This window comes from Calidris pugnax, unplaced genomic scaffold (assembly GCF_001431845.1).
Source record: "Calidris pugnax isolate Ruff unplaced genomic scaffold, ASM143184v1 scaffold1, whole genome shotgun sequence".
In the NCBI taxonomy this organism is placed as follows: domain Eukaryota; kingdom Metazoa; phylum Chordata; class Aves; order Charadriiformes; family Scolopacidae; genus Calidris; species Calidris pugnax.
This window is the reverse complement of record NW_015090800.1, coordinates 4211382-4227869: the sequence shown is the minus strand read 5'-3', so window position 1 is coordinate 4227869 and position 16488 is coordinate 4211382. Positions and strand designations below refer to the sequence as shown.

The following is a 16488-nucleotide window of genomic DNA, read 5'->3' as shown; positions in this document are numbered from 1 at the left end:
TCTTTCTTTTATCCAACGACAGTCATTTGTAAACTATTTTTAAATTATTTTTTCCCAGTCTTTGCCAGCTGTGCCAACCAGGCAGGCACCAACCTAACTGGCTGTACCCGGGCTGTGTTGGCCACATAGGGCTAAACTCGTTCCTGGGCTCTAAATCCAGGTGGAGGTGAGTAGAGCTGATTTCTTTTTTTATTATTATTTTAAATCACAACAAATATTGTGATTTCACCATTTTATTTTGCATGGTTGAATGGACTGAGTTTTAAAGTTATTTAAAGCAGATGTTATATAAACAGCTTCCAGTGGAGAACAAAGTCCACTTGGTTTAATTTAATCAACATTTTAACTATTTTAATTTTTTTAATAAAAAAAGAGAAAGATCCTGTGAGCTAACAGCTATTGAAAACAACCCATAGCAGTCACAAGGATGGTTTTTAAGGCAGAGAAAAGTAGAATCTGGCCAATAATATGTTAAATTTCATTAGCTGGCACCACTGCAACAGATTGAAGGCAGGGTGGACAGGCCCCCTCTGAATATCCCAGCTGGACAACTGCCAGCTTTGCTTCTTCTCTTGGTCCCTTCACCCTTTGCTGTCACCAAGATCAGTCCCAGCATCCACACAGGGGTGAGCCAGGGTTTGCCGATGCTCTCTGAGCCCCAGTCAGGGCAGTGTGTCCAGAGGGTCCTTTGCCTGGTCCTCAGCAGAACAGGTTTTTTCTTGAGTTTCGAGATGCTTCTGTTCCCGAAGGGAAGATGTCCCCAAAGGGAGATCAGAGGAGTGGAAAGATGACCCTTCTGTGCTCTGCAGCAACTATTACTTGATGAAAGCAACCCAAGGATGAGAGTTACAGGGAGGGACCGCAGAGGGAAATGCGTGGAGTGGGAAAGGGGATGGTTCAGTGGGGACAAGCGTTCCACCTACAAATACCTTCAAGGGAACAATATAAGCAAAGGCAGGGAATTGCTCTAATTATCTCAGGGTAGTAAAGCCTGGTGTTAGGACCATAAAACCAAATTCAGGCGAGGCAGATAGCAAACCATCTCTGCGGTGAGGAATGGGGAGACAGGTTCCCAGGGAGGTGCGTTGAGAGGGGTTAAAATGCTGTGTGAAGGACCTCAGATAGCAGCTCAGAGCCAGGCGGGGGTCTTGGAAATGGCTGCCAGAAGGCCTCTGAGATTTGCAGTGCTTGTTCATCCTGTCAAATCAAGTTTGAAAAACAACCCCAAAGTCCAGTGCTAAAACACTTCTTTAATGGGACTTTTATACGTAAGCAATCACAGCCATTGCCAGAAGACTGTTGTACAGATGTTGCAAGGGTTGTGTTGGGAAATAAGGAGGTGTTTGAGATGCTTTGCTCTCTATTAGAATGTGGTCCGTGCCCTCAAAACAAAAATCATGGGGGGCCAGCACTGGTGAGGTAAGACCGCAGCTGATTTTAGGCAGGATCTGTCTGGACATGGAGGGTGGAAGGAAGGAGAACAAGGACAACCCAAGCAAGGGTTACCAGCAGCCAGGAACCTTGTTTACTGGAGGACCTGGATTTCTCTAGTGCCTGCAGGCATTGATACCGTTGGCTTCAGACCTCCCTGGGAACCAAGGCATGGTGTAGGAAGACTTGCTCTGGATAAAGGAACAACAAGAAATGTTATAGGCATCTTTTCCATGATGTTATAGGCATCCATCAACTTCCAGAGAAGTTGCAGGTGGCCCATCCCTGGAAATGTTCAAAACTAGGCTAGATGGGGCTTTGAGCAACCTGATCTAGTGGGAGGTGTCCCTCTCCATGGCAGGGGGGTTGAAACACCATCATCTTTAAGGTCCTTTCCAACTCTAACCATTCTATGATTCCATGCCAATGCATCTCCTGGCTAGTTTGAATTCTTGCTGAGAAGTGGGTAGCCTATCTGGAGGCTGTGTAATAGCTCTGTGTGTCTGTCCATGAGACCACTAGTGCAGTTCCTGTCCAGCCTTGACTGGCTCCTGAAATAATTCTAACCCCCCGGCTTTGCTGTTTAGCTGCTGCTGACAGGGGCACAAGTCATGCCCTGCTCCTTCATCAAATGCTCCAGTTATTCCCTGTTTTCTTGGGTGGTTTCTAGCCTGTGCTGACCTCTTGGCTGCTGCAGCATTCAAAAGCCCTGTTTTCAAGCTGTCGTGGGTCTGTCTGTGCAAGCTGCAGGCACACCCTTTCTTTATGCCCAGCTGCACATCAGATGCATGTGAAGCTTTAAATAGCTGGTGGCCACCACTTACTGTGCGCACAGTGAATTCCCCTTGGTTCAGTTTCAGTTCTGCGTGTGAAGCAGTTTTGGGTTGGTTTGGGGTTTGTGGTTGTTTGTTTTGTTTTTTTTTTTTTGTTTTTTTTTTTCAAACATTCTGAGCTTCTTGGAGAGGTGACAACCATCTCCTGCAGCACGTTTCCCCACCTCTCCCTCTTGCATCTTCCCTGTTACCACCATAGCTGGGTGTCTGCTCTCAGTGTTCAGAGCCTTGCAGCAGTGGTGCAAAGGGGAGCACAGACACCATGGCCAGCAGCGGGGTGCAGGAAGGAGGAGAGGACCGCAGAGGCAGCAGCAGGATTGCAGACGTGCATTTTTCACTTCATCTTTCAGCTCAGCAGTGCCTTACAACATCCTACAAAGCCCGGCTTCCTGCTGCACCCTCTGCCCGGAGGATCAGCTTGCTGTGTGCCCCTGCACACCCCAGCCCCAGATTAAAGCCCTGCAGAGCATGTAGATGATAGCAGAAGCTCCAGTGATGACAAACCCAGCAGAGGGTGGACCTAGGGGTGGTGCAGACCCGGCTGTTTCCTGTGTGGTGCAACCCATAAACCAAATCCAAACCAAGGAGCGTTTCTGATAGCACAGAGGGTCAGGGTGCTTTTTTAGCTTCCTAGCCCCGCTGAGCCAGCTGTGGAAATATCACCTTAAGGCCAGGAAGAGAAGGTTGGAGCCGAGAAATGCTTTCCCAGCAACACCAGTGAGCTGTCCTTTCTGTGCCAGCTGCCTCATTTGTGAAATGGGACCAATTCCCTACCTCGCTGCCCTGACAGTGATGATTATTCGCTGTATCTGTTGGTGAAATAGACATATTTCATAGTAATTTCATTCAATAGACATAGAATAGTGCTTCCTGGGCCAGCAGCTAGGTAATTGTGGTTTTAAAGCAAGTCCACATAAAGGACATACTCTTATTTTGAGTGGAAAACTCTGAGGTTGAACAAGGGGCTGGCAGTACCTGAGCAGATGTAGCAGCAAATGAGGGCAGACTGTGGAAAGCCTATTCCTGGAATTCCTATGTCTCTCCTAAGCCTGAGAAAGACCCCAGTCTCTTCCCTGCTGCAAAGCTGTCCCAGCCCCCAGTTAATGCCTGTGAAATGCTTAGAACATGTAAAAATGTTAAGTGCTATCAATTATCATTAAGAATAGACTGGCCCAGGGTGTTTGGGATTATTAAAACCTCCCCCCTGGCCTGCTAAATAACCTCTGCTTTGGTTTGGCTGGCCACAGGTTGGTTGGGTGGTGGTTTTTTTTTTTTTCCCCCATTTCCCCACCACCACTTTGTGCCCAGCCAGGCAAAAATATGGTCCATTTACCAGCCAAGCAAGGAGGTCAGTGGGAGCCCTGCAGCGGAGAGGATGCCGGGTTGGTGTGGGTCACGTTGGCAGCGTTGCTCCCCAGCCTACAGCCAAGTTCTGCTCACCCTCAAGGTCAGAAACGCTCCCTCCCCTTTGGTGCCTCCATCCCTCTCTCCTTCCGCTCCTCCTCAGCTACATCCATGGCTACACCATGATTTAAAACCAGTAAGACACTCGAGATGCTCCAAGAACTGGAGCTGGGAGAGCCAGGGAAAGAGCTCAACTCCCAGGCAAACGATGAATCACTCTGGGAGTGGGGTCACTGATTGGTAATCATTGCCTGCCTCCCAGATATAATAGCCATGAATTCCTCTGACCAGTGACCGAGACGAGGTGCTTTGGGCGATTCCCAGCACACCTGCAGAAATTCAAATCCGTCTTGCTCACAGGAGCAGGGCTGGTAGCTCCGGGAGCCCAAGAGCTTCCTCGCTGCTTGCCCTCTCACAAGTGGAGCTGGCAGCACTCTCCAGCAGCAGCCTGCATGCACGCCGGGCTGTCGCTGAGCTGAGTTTGCAGATAAATAAGTCAAACGGCATGGTTTCCTTCAAAACCTGACCCCCCCAGGGTTGTTCCCCACTGCTGTCACCCCACAGCGGAGGGCTGGGAAGGTGGAAGGACAAAACAAAGCAGGGCAGCGTGTATTAGCCCCCTGTGGCTATGGGAGCAGACAGCAGGCTGCCAAGGGCTACCAGGGCAGGAGCTGAGAGCCCTGGGTATTCAGGAAAAAGGCTGGGCGCCATCCAGGGCAGGTCCCAAGCTGTCTCTGAGGTTTCTGTGAGAAGGCTCCCAGAGAATATTAGCAGAGTCTTGAGTTTATTATTTGTATTTTCTCCCTTGCCTACCTGCTAGGGGCAAAACTGAAAGCAAACTAGGCAACCAGAACACCCTGTATTAGCAAGACTACCTGACTCACTCTCTCTAGGGAATGACTTTAGGGAGGAAAGAAGCTGAGTGCCACTGTGAGAAGTGTTTTCTTGCTTTTTCCATTAGTCACATCAGGTTTCCTACCTGCCCTGTGGTGTCTATCCATCATCAGTGGCTCCAATGGATCAGCATGGTTTTGAGGGGGTTGGCCCTAGTATAATAAGCAGGGCAAAATATCTGTTCCTAAGAGCTATATTCCATCTAAACATCCTCCTTACTCCCTGAGTCCTGCCCCACCCACCTGCCTTCTCCAACCAGGATCTAAAGCAAACCACAACTCTGTCTAGACTCCTAATGCTCCCATCTCTGCCCCAGGAGTCCATCATGTCTTGAAACAGAGGATCAGAGTTCATCCCAGGTCGCTCTGCAGCTGTGGGCATCCCCATGACCTCTGCCAAGAACACCCTGTGTCTCTACATGTCAACCATCTCCTCTCACCGGCTCTCCGTTCCTCTGCATCACCCAGGTGGCTCCACCATCACATAGACTTCAAGCCTGATCAGTAAGAAGTATGAGGGCTGGCAGTGGCACAGCACCATGGTGTCTTTATTTCTCTCTCTCTCACCCTGGGCTGTCATAGAAATCCCATGAGAAGACACATATGCCACACTGCATCCCAAAGGTATGGCTCTGTCATGCACTTGAAGACTCCAGAAATGCTTTGGGAGAGAGGATAGAAAAGGCAGGGGAGCACACCAGCAGCTACAACCAACCTCTAGTTGCTCAGAAGTCACCCCACTGTGTACAATTCCTTTTCCTCCTGTACACAAGGCAAGCAAGCCGGCATTTAGATTAGGTCTATACTGCAAAATTAGCAGCAGTGGGGAGCATTTTGAGTTATAACCTGACTCCTCTCCCCAGAAGTGTCTGTCTTGTAGCCAAGCTTCCTCCTGCCTAGGCAAACCTCCAAACTTTTATTAAAGCCTTGAGATGTCAAAACAAGGCTTCTGCCTTGTTCCCTTTACAGGTGCCTCCACACACCATCACCGCAAATGCAGAAGATGGCCTCAAGCCAGTTAGCACTAGCGGTGCTGCCAGCAAGACATCACTCCCCCCAAGCATTTCCCAGCTTCTGGGGCAGGGTTGCACTCCCTGGGGATTTGTATTGCTACCAACTGTAGCAGCACCTGAGCAACGAGAGCTTGAAGCAAGGGGAAGGGTGCTCATCACAACAACAGTCGCCTGCCCAGGGTACACACTCAGCGGCAGAGCCCAGCCACTTGGGATCATTACAGTAAAACCTCAGGGCGTTTCTGGCGTGCCTAGACTTGTCCATCCTGTTCTTCAGAAGCCTTTCAGCGCAGCCCATAGCGCTTTGCCTCTCCTTTCCTGGCACCTCCTAGCCCTGTCCTGCAAGCAGTGATAGGTGCAATCTTACCTTTGCCTAGATCACTGCGTTGCCCCAAGAGATCCTCTTTCCCTAAAGACATTGAGGTGTTGAAACAGGTCCAGAGAAGGGCAATGAAGATGGTGAGGGGTCTGGAGCACAAGTCTTATGAGGAGAGGCTGAGGGAGCTGGGGGTGCTCAGCCTGGAGAAAATGAGGCTGAGAGGAGACCTTATCTCTCTCTACAACTCCCTGAAAGGAGGGTGTAGAGAGGTGGGGGTCGGTCTCTTCTCCCAAGTCACAGGTGACAGGACGAGAGGAAACGGCCTCAAGTTGCACCAGGGGAGGTTCAGGTTGGATAGTAGGAAAAATTTTTACACTGAAAAGGTTATCAAGCATTGGGCTGCCTAGGGAGGTGGTTGAGGCACCATCCCTGGAGGTGTTCAAAAGACGAGTTGACATGGTGCTTGGGGAATTTGGTTTAGTGATGATTTTTGTCAGAGTTAGGTTGATGGTTGGACTAGATGATCTTGAAGGTCTCTTCCAACCTAGATGATTCTATGATTCCATGCAGAGGCTTCAAAGAATATGGCTTGTAGGATCTTCAAGCCAAACAGTTAGTGTCTTTTGGCAGTCATGGGGGTACAACCACTTCTCAGCCCACCCTGGGAACGGACAGCTCAAGCCCACCTTCTTTCAATGACTGGTGAACAAGCCTTGGCTCTTGAACTTCCCTGTCAGCTCTGAGAATGGCTCCTGTGTGACAGGACAGGGAATGTGCTGCTAAGAGGTCCACTGTGTAACCTGGATCATCAGCATGGCTGCAGGGACCAGCCCCTCTGCCTTACCCTGGGATCACTCTCCGCATTTAGCATCGCCTCCTCTAGAGTGGCACATCAGGAGCCCCGGGGAGCCATTGTCACCATCTGCCTAAAATTCCCTGTTCCCATGGCCTTCTTCAGTTTGAGAGACAGCCCTCATGGCTCCAGCACACATTAAGGTTCTGGTATGTGGCACCTACGTGCAGGAATGCTGACCATCGCTGCTTTGCATTATAATATGTGAGAGCTGCTTCCTTTATGTTCTGCCTGATCAATAATGTCCTCTGCAGACGGACAACTCTATTTCCCATTGTGGTTTCACTCCGTCGTTGACAGCCAAGGCAGGATCAGAAGCAACGTCATGGATGAAGGCATCGATCAACATGTCAGCTGTGAGGAAGGGCTCCATGGTGGAAGGTGAGACTGGAGCTGGGGTGACAGCAAGGCAGGCACAGGGCAGTGGCAAAGGCACAGTCCCATGATACCTAAACAAGATTTGCAGAGAAGGTCTGGTGATGGTAACCAGGTTCAGCCAAGAGTCCAGCGATTGGCGGGCAAATCCATGATGATGAGACAGATCCGAGGTCAAATCAGGGATTGAATCCACAGGCCAAGTTCCACATAAACAAGGTAGATGGCACAGGTATGGCTGCAACACAGCTGCAAGGGAGCCCAGGTGGAGACCAGGTGAAGGAGCCTCAGTTTACAAGTGATTAGCAGCAGACCAGGCCTTCCCTGAGGCTGGTTAGGAGAGCTTTCTTGGAGAGAAGCGCTGCATGGACACCTGCACGATTGTCTAAGCCAGCTTTGAGCCCAGGGAGCCAAACCCCCAGGGCCCTGACACTGGCTACCATGCTGTGTAAGCCTTCTCGAGACAGGTACAGATGCCAGGGATTAATGTCATCTGCTGCCAATCCCCAGGTTCAAGCTCCACACCTCCACGAATGCCCATGGTAACAGCAGCGGGCATTTTAAAGGAAAAGACCTTTACAAGACACCCCCCACCTCTATCCCAAGCAGCTCTCTGCCCAGCTGGGACGAGCCTGTGTTATATCTGGGGTTGGTACAACACTCTAGCCCTGTCAGCTTCCTTGAACACAACCAAACCGTGCCCTAATACAACCCGTGGCAAATAGTGCAGTAGTACCTGTGTGCTCTGGTTTCACCGGATCTTGCTTCTGACTTTTTTACCCTCTTGCTTTTGGTCTGACAGCAAATGCCATGTAGGGCTGGCTGCCATTTCTTTTCCATCTCTATGAGTTCTCTATGACTTTGAGGTCTACTTTCCCTGCCCATCTGTGTAAGGCACCCCTTTGCAGAGATAATGCCACTTCCTCGGCTTTTTTGGGAAGGCACAGGGCAGTGGAGGAAGGGATGGTTTGTGTCCTTACAGTCAAGCAGTGGTTTGTTGCCCCTGTGCCTTCTGCAGCAGTGAAGTTCTCCAGCCTTATAAAGATGTTGCTCTTATGGAAAGGATGTGGAAAGCTGCTGTAAAAAAAAAAAAAAAAAAAAAAGGAACAAATAGAGACATTTCCAACTGCATAAAAATACCTATGTTTCAGCAAAGATTTGAAACAGTGGTGAGGACACAAAGCAGTGCAGTGCATAGCAGGGAACTCTGCCTCAACATTAATAGGTGGAGACACACACCTTCCTACGCTAAAGCAGTGTTCACAACTTCACTCTGGACAGGCAGAACTATAAACCAAGCTGAACTTCTGAGTGACTCCAGTGAATATTAGGAAAAACAGTGGATATTAGGAAAAATTTCTTTACTGAAAGCGTTATCAAGCATTGGAATGGGCTGCCCGGGGAAGTGGTTGAGGCACCATCCCTGGAGATATTCAAAAGAGGAGTTGACATGGTGCTCGGGAATATGGTTTAGTGGGTTTTTGTTTTGGTTTGGTTTTGTTTTTTTTGTCAGAGTTAGTTTGATGGTTGGACTAGATGATCTTACAAGTCCCTTTTCAACCTAGGCGATTCTGTGATTCTGGTAGTTTCTGTTTATTTACCCCATTGTGAGTTGGACCAGAACCAGATCCTACCTGCATCTCTTTGGGGTGTTCAAAATCCACTGCTGGCAGAACACAGGAAAGATTAAATGCTCAGCATTTGTGCCATCCTCCCCAGTCCCTGAAGAGAAGAAGGGGCTAGCAGCCACCAGCACCCTTTCTGGACCAAGGAGAAGATGTGTCAAGGTAGGGATGCAGGAGGGACAGCAGGGTACTAGGTTCAAAGATTTTGGTCTAAACTCTGCATCCAAGCTTCTGCCCTGGTGAGGTTCTACTGCAACGAGAGACCAAGCCTAATAAAACACATGGAGGGCTGTGCCACAGGCACTGAGACACAGCCAGGCTGCAGCTTGTTGGAAGGGACAATCCCCATCAGCGTGAAGAAAGAAGATCCAACGACTGCATTTAATGTGTGGACATCTTAACCTCTCTGAGACGGCCAGCCCACCTCCTCCTGCCGCAGTCCCAGCCCAGCGTGCATCGCCGATGGCAGGACTGATGTAAAGCTGTAATTGCCAGCACGGGGCCTGGGCCAAGGGGAATTTGCTGAGACAGTCGGGCTCTCCAGCAGCCTGTCAGTTCCCAGGTCTGCAATGGAAATTAATCACTGAAGCTCAAGGAAGCACACCTTAAACAACAAACCCCACCGGCTACTCTGAGGAGGCAGGGCACGTCCAGCCTGTTGAAATGACATTGTAATTAAAACATAATAAAAAGTGGCGTTTATCGATGAGTTGTATTAACCTAGTCTAAAACCATTTGGGCCAATTAAAACTCCTCTCGGTCTTTTCCTGCCGCGTTAAAAGCGGCAAGGCACGAAAGAGATCAATGATGCTAAGCCACATTGGCTCTTTGTTTGGGGGCAGAAGAAAGCTTTGCTGTTGGAAAGCTTCAGCTGGCATGGCTTCAGCCACCGCGACGCTGCCTCCTGGCCTCTGCCAGGGCCCCTGCTGGCGAGCCCCAAAAGAGATTGCCAGGGCACTTAGATGGGCACATAAAGAATGCTCCCAAAAACGCTGCCGGGGACCAGCTGTCCCACTCCGGGGGACACTTCCAGGTTATTTGCATGAGCAGATATAAATGTATGCCCCAGAGAGGGCTGCCAAGGCCCCTGCTGGCACGCAGCAGGGGGCTGCTGCCAGGGTTCTCGCCCGGGCACAAAGCAGGGCCGGCCTCGGGGTGAAGCCATCGTGGTCCCCGTGCCTGCACCTCGCACCCCTGCAAGGGTGGTACTCCATAGCACAGCTCCTCACGGGGTGTAAGCACCCAGGGCCCCCCATCCCAGCTGGATTCCCTCCCCGCTGCTCCTGCGCCGGCTACCCGACCTGTAAAGCAGAAATCCTGCCAGGCCTTCAGCTCTTCCCTTCCCTCGCCCAGCTGCGGCCGTCTCTCTCCAGCCCCACAACAGCTGAGCAGCTCAGCACCGCGCCACCTGCTCCCCACCTCCAATCCTCCCCCTCCTCCAAATCCCACCCTGGGGCTGCTCAGGGCTCTGCCCCCTTTGGCTGCACCCTCCTCCCATGGGGGTCTGGCCCCCACGGTGGGACTGATCAAGCTGATTGCAGCAGGAGGGAAATGAGTGGGCAACCTGGGGAAGAAACTCTAAATACGACCAGCTGAGGTAGGGTGGGCAAGTCAGCCTCACGTGTGCCTCCTCGCCAGGCAGGAAGGGCAGCAATGGGCAGGAGTAAAGGCAGGGGGGACTAAACGGGACGCCTTGGTCTTTCATCTGCTGTTGGGGATGCTCTCGGTGAGTCACAATCTGCTCACGGTGAAGAGTTACTGCAGTTTCTGCTAGGAGCTGCCCCATAGCATGTGCTCACGTCCGTTGTTGGGTTTGCTCAGGCTGCGACCACGGTGCTTCCCCCTGCGGTCCTGCCACGGCCAGGGTGCTGCTCTTCTTCTCCATCACTCATCCACTGCTGCGCTTTGGCAGCCAGTGACTTGCCACAGGCCGTTGTGTGTGTGCACAGCACTAAATGTGTGGATACGGTGGTTTAACTCCGGTTGTTCTCATATGATCAAGTCATCACCAGGCTTGTCCCTTTTTTGGATGCTGGTAAGTCCTCGGTCTCCGTTACAGCCAGTGGCACAGGGGAATGGTGGTCTGGCTGCCAGCAGCCCTTCAGCGTCTACAGTTGGTACACGCACACTGCTGGTGTGATGTGGGCACCCTTCAGGGATGCTTAAAACCGTAAAACACTTCTAGAGAGTAAAAACATTTAGGAACTTTCCCATTTGGAAATGCCAGTGCTGCAGCATGGCCAGCGAAACCAACTTTTGGGAGAAATAAATCTGATAAAAAGAAAGTTTACCTGTTTGCTTCCCAGTTGAACAGGTAGTTGAGAAGTAAAACTGATAAAAAGTTTGGTTTTTTGCTTCCCGCTCAAACAGGTAATTAAGCCATGGAGCTCATTGCCCCAAGGCATTTGTTTAAGGCAAAGGATTTTTTGCACCTTTCCACAAGCCCCTTCTGGAGTAAGGACACTGCTGGCACCACTCTCGAGCCATCCCTCTAACCTTGCACTGCCCTCAGGGCTGTTCAGGATTGCAGTAGACATATTCGATAATTGACATTTAAAGCAGAAATAGAGAAACTATTTTGTGTTGGATCAAACTAACTCTTCTTCTCTCCTAGTGCTCTGCTTTTGCCAGGGATCAACAACATCGGCAGGGACACAAAAACTGCAGTAGGTAGGAGCAGGAAAACACCCCTACTGATGGAACCCTTCCCAAACTCCACAGGCGAAGGCTGAATCCAGCTTTGGTAATCGGGGATTACATGACTAGAAGCTTTTGTTTCTTTAATTGTAACTTTTAATATTGCCTGTAAAAATGTTTGAGACCTGCTGAACTCTTATCTGACTCCTGCTAAGACCCTTGGGCTCCATCGCAGGCAGCAGAAGCAAATTCCACAGGTAGGAAGTGAATGGTGTGAAAAGATACTGCCTTTAATTGTCCTGATCCAGTTTCTGATGTAATTGAATATCCCTGGATTTCACACAATGGAACAGGGAGATGAGTTCCCAGTGAATCTTTTCAAGCTGCTTATTCTTTTGTGGAGTTTTATCAAGCTGCAGCCACAAAGGAGGGGAAAAAAAAGCCTTTGACTCAACTCTGGCTGGGGAGGAAAATGCCTTTGTTTTTACTGTGTGGTTCTGCTTCCCATTTGCATTTAGAATTAGAAGTACTCCGTCTAGTGACAAAAGTAAGTTCTTGACGCTTTTCCCCTTCCTGCACCTTGGTTTCATGTGGTCTTCTTGCAAAAACAATGTCAACGTAGGGTATTACTACCAAGGGTTAGCGAGCAAAATATGTCATGCTGATAAAGGCATACGAAGAAGAAAACCCCGCTAAAGCCTCAGGCCCCCTGTTTAGTTTGCAGAGTTGCAAAGCATTAAAAAAAAAAAAATCCCTGTTTTATAAATTGGGGAAATGTGGTCCGGAGCAACTGAGAGACACATGTGGAACCCCATGATGCCAGTGCTACAGACCCGCTTTTCAAGCTAGAACAATACTTTAAAATGAAAAATTCATTACCCAGATCTGTGAAAGGCAAATGAAGCTCAGCCTTTCCTAACCTTGACATTTTCCAGACTGCTGGCCAAATCCACGGGTAGGACACAGGCACACGCATCCACCCCCACCCTTCAAAGGGCTGGCTGGTCTGACAGAGAATGCCTTTCAGATGTGACTTATCTTCTCTGAATGAGCCGTGACACCACCGAGTCCCAGCGTACGAGGCACCGAGCATCTATACTTCTAATTACTAAACCTGGCAGTGGTAAAGGCTTTACGGCTCTGGCTGTGCACTGTCTGGTGTAGTCCCCAAAGACACAAACCAGAAGAAGAGCGGCTGAAAGCAAAGTGCAACAATTAGTAAGTTCATTTGATGGAAGACCATTTGCATGTGCTATTGCCAGTTGCCACTCCACTTAGCCGTCAGGAGCGTTGGCAGCCCGGGTCTGCTTACTGATGTGAGGCTACCCTAACGCCACCCTCTTTGCTGTGTGTTTCTGTCCCCATCCTCCCCCCAGCTCTGTCTATAATGTGACAGTTTCTGCCAAACAATGTTAGTGCATTAGCCACTTTTCAAACGATCGCTTCCCCACTGGGTAGGGTCTCTTCAGAGCGAGGGGATGGAGACCGCAAGCCTCTCAGCTCCAAAGAGATTTTCCCCTCTCGGGTTGGTGGTATTCCCTGAGCCCTGCTGATGAAAGACACAGATGTGTCTGCAGAGGAGCAGCTCTCAGTGCCTGCCTCATTCCCCAGAGCCCTCTTCAGCCAGTTTGATGTCTAAGTGGAAGGGAAGAAAATAAGCTGACAGTGGGGTTACCACCCAGATGATTTTCTGAATTGATTAGCTGCTTTTTCAGAGGTCTCACAGCCACACAAACAGCAACCTCGTTGGATCTCGCAAGCTAAGTAATGACCTCGGCTAGGAGAGCTCTGGAGAAAGACCAGCCGTAATGATGCGCTGCTTCCCTTGGAAAGAAACAAAGGAAAAGCCAGGGGAAAACAACATGAAGGGAACTAAACAGCAGCTGGAAAGAGGCAAGGGAAATGCAGCTTGCAAGAGAGGAAAAACGAGCACCTTTCAGCAGCACCTTTCTTTTTGACCATAATTTGTATGTAAAGGGTTGAGTGGGCAAGGAAAAGAGAGCTCGGAGCACAACTTTTTGAGGTCAGGGCTGTGAGTGTGGGACAGCCCGGTCAGCAGCGAAGAGCCTTCTTTGGGTGTGTTATGATAGAGGTGATGTTGTAATAAAATCCAGATCCCTTCGAGCTGTCATGTGCTGGCCAGCCCACAGCCACACGTGGGATGGCCGGGAGCAGGGTTAGAAGTTCCAGCCATGACCTTCATGCCAAGCAAAGCCGAGCCATGAGGGCAAGCATCATCCCTTACGCTGTGCTCCTGCACCTCAGAACCTTCCTGGCCACGAGGCTTTCAGGTCAAGCAGGCAGGCCTGCAGAGAACTTTGGGATCCATAAATGTCCCACTTTTGGGGAAAGTGTGAGCTTCACAGGTGCCTCTGGGCAGAGACTGGCTTCTACAAGGGCTGCCACCAGCCAGACTGCGGGTGCCACCAGGGCATGCTCTGCTACATCCTGCAGAGGTGATGGGTGGCATAAAAGGGGTGAGTTGTGGAAGTGGGGAGACTTAGGCTGGACTCCCAAGGACTACGCTAATTTGGATCAGATACTGAAAATCTGCTTTTGAAGGGGAACAAATGGTCCAGCCTTCCTAATTGTTTGCTCCTGCCCCCTCCTCCTCAAACCCCAGAATGATGCGGATTAGAAGAGGGAGGGGTGAGAAGAGTGCTACAGAGCCTCATCTCATTGCTCTTTCCCATCTGTGCTGTGCTACTGCTGCCAGAGGTTTTTATTTGACCAAAAAAGACAAAAAAGAAAAGCTGGAAATAACCCCCCCCACACACACCATATTCCCTCTGCAAGTGCCCCACCCTTAGAACTGCAGTCTGCTGCTCTCAGCGCCTCTAATTAGCTAAGCAAGGCAAGCACTCATTAGCCCCACCTGGGTCACTCTGCAACTGGGAAAGAGGAGCATTAACCCCCACATGGCTCTGGAAAAAAAATAGGTGAGAGGCAGATTGATTCCCTCTTGGCTGCCTTTCTTGGCAGAGGGGTCCCAGGCAGCCTGGTCCTGGGGCAGGGATGGATGTGGGTGCCAGGATGGATGTGGGTGCAAGGAGACTGGACGTGCTGACGGTGTCGTCTCCCTCTGAGGTCCTATTGGCTGTAGGTTTGGAAGGAAACTTTGGGAGGGGGAAAGATTTGTTGTAGGACCGCAAAGCAGAGAGCTGCGATTTTGGCTGTTCTTTTGCTGTAAGTGCTTTGCTGGTGGCATCTCCTGGAGTATATCTGCATGGGGATTGGGGGGGGACTCTGGCACAATGGGTATAACCACAGAGACAGAGTTTGGCTTGGCACTGGTCTGATGTTTTCTGGCCATAACTTCAGAGAGCTAAGCAAAGCCAGCTGCCAGCTTAATAAAATGATGATAATAATAATAAAAAAAATATCTTAGATGTGTTTTTTATTAAAGTTAGGGCACAAGGGGCAAGCCAGCACCAAAACTAGTCCCTGTGCATGTTATACAAGTATTTCTCTCCTTCTATGTCAAGGCTTCTCTCAGAATAGGTATTTTTTTTCAGCTGTGGTAGTGCAACCTAGAGCCCAGGGTGCCTGGTACAACACATACATGTGGGACAAATCAATCACTGCCTCAGGCTGTTTGGAGCCTTAAAGTAAAGGCACTTACACACTGGAGTCACCCAAAATGGGCAGGCGGGGTAAGTCAGAGAATAAAAATAAGTGCGTGGTTCCTTGTTCAGTAAAGTTCGTTTTTTATTTTTAGGAAATCGGTGCTAAACCATACAAGGCATCCATCTGGGAAAGGACAAGAGAGGAACAGGAGCGACTGCTCTGCCTGCAGACAGGAGATGGTGAAGAACACGGAGCGTAAGTGTTAAAAAGAAAATCTGCCTCTGTCCTTCTCTCTCTGGTACAAAGAAACAGCATGGGGCACAGCAGCTGCAGCAGCCAGCAGCAGGAAAAGGATGGAGAGAGCTTAAAATACTTCACGACTCTGACCGAATCTTGGGGCTGCAGAGAAGTTCTGCCTTCCTCTGCGTCCCCTGCCCCACAGGAGGGAGGAAATTCAGGGCAGAGAAGGCCAGTGGTGGAGCCTGGCATGAAAACCAACCGTTCCAGGATTGGGAATTATACAGGGTATACCAAAAATATGCTATCCTGTCTCTCATTCCTCCTTTGCAATCAGAGCAAAACAATTAGGGAGAGCCCCTGAGCTCCCCAGGGCAGGGTACAGAAATGAATTGAAACAGTACAGCAACAAGCCACTAAATCAGCAAGTGAACGGTGGCTTCAAGTGACCTCCTAGCAACCGCTCACAGCCTTTTTTTTTATTCTGGGGACCATCTCTCACCAGGCATTGATCACTGACATGGAGATGTCAGGAATAGACGTAACGGGCTGACAGCCATCGACCTGAGCTTACCTAGCAGCCTTCTGGTTACAGCCAGGAATAAAACATTCCTCCCCAAACCCTGCCCTCTCCCATGCCGCTTCAGATGAAGGGACTAACAGTTGCCTGAGCTTCTAGGTAGCTCCTCCCTCAGCAGCTTTGAGTTTTCATCCAATTTCCTAAGCAGAAAGGTTGAAAAGGGGTAGTCTCTATAGGCTACATATGTACATACACAGATATGTGCTCATGCATACACGGTCCTCCTCACATTAATAACACTGTAGGAATTTATTGCCTCTCCTAACCATGCAAACTATCAACACAGGCAATAAAGCCTAGGGCTATTAGCAGTACAGAGTCTGTAACACACAGTTAAGCAGATCCTTCTATAGTCTTCCACCTATAGCACTTAAGGGCCTTTAACAAAGACCTGTTAATAAAATTGCATATAGCTACACCCATATGTTAACGTCTTCATTTCACAGACGATGATCTTGAGGCATAGTGATCACTTGTACTAATAGCAGTCTGGACCACTAAAACTGCTAGCATAAAAAAAAAAAAAAAAAAGATAATTACTCTTTATGCTAGCTCTTTCCCACCTGTATTTTTTCTCAGCTGGGTCCAAGAAATTAGTTTGACTGGTTTCTCTATTATTTCAAGTTATCTTCACTTCTCTTTCTGTTTGCTCATCTTCCCCAGCATGGTCTTCAAAGTTGGGCTTGGGAAGACTGCAGGGGAATTTTGACTGTCAGTTTGG

General features: G+C 49.6%; 1 long non-coding RNA gene across 1 annotated transcript; it reads left to right on the top strand.

Moving 5' to 3' along the window:
- The first annotated feature begins 57 nt into the window (after positions 1-57).
- LOC106885260 lies at positions 58-9398 on the top strand. The gene is made up of 3 exons (XR_001411412.1): positions 58-166; positions 7001-7127; positions 8687-9398. It is a non-coding gene; the product is annotated as an uncharacterized LOC106885260 (long non-coding RNA).
- The last annotated feature ends 7090 nt before the right edge of the window (positions 9399-16488 follow it).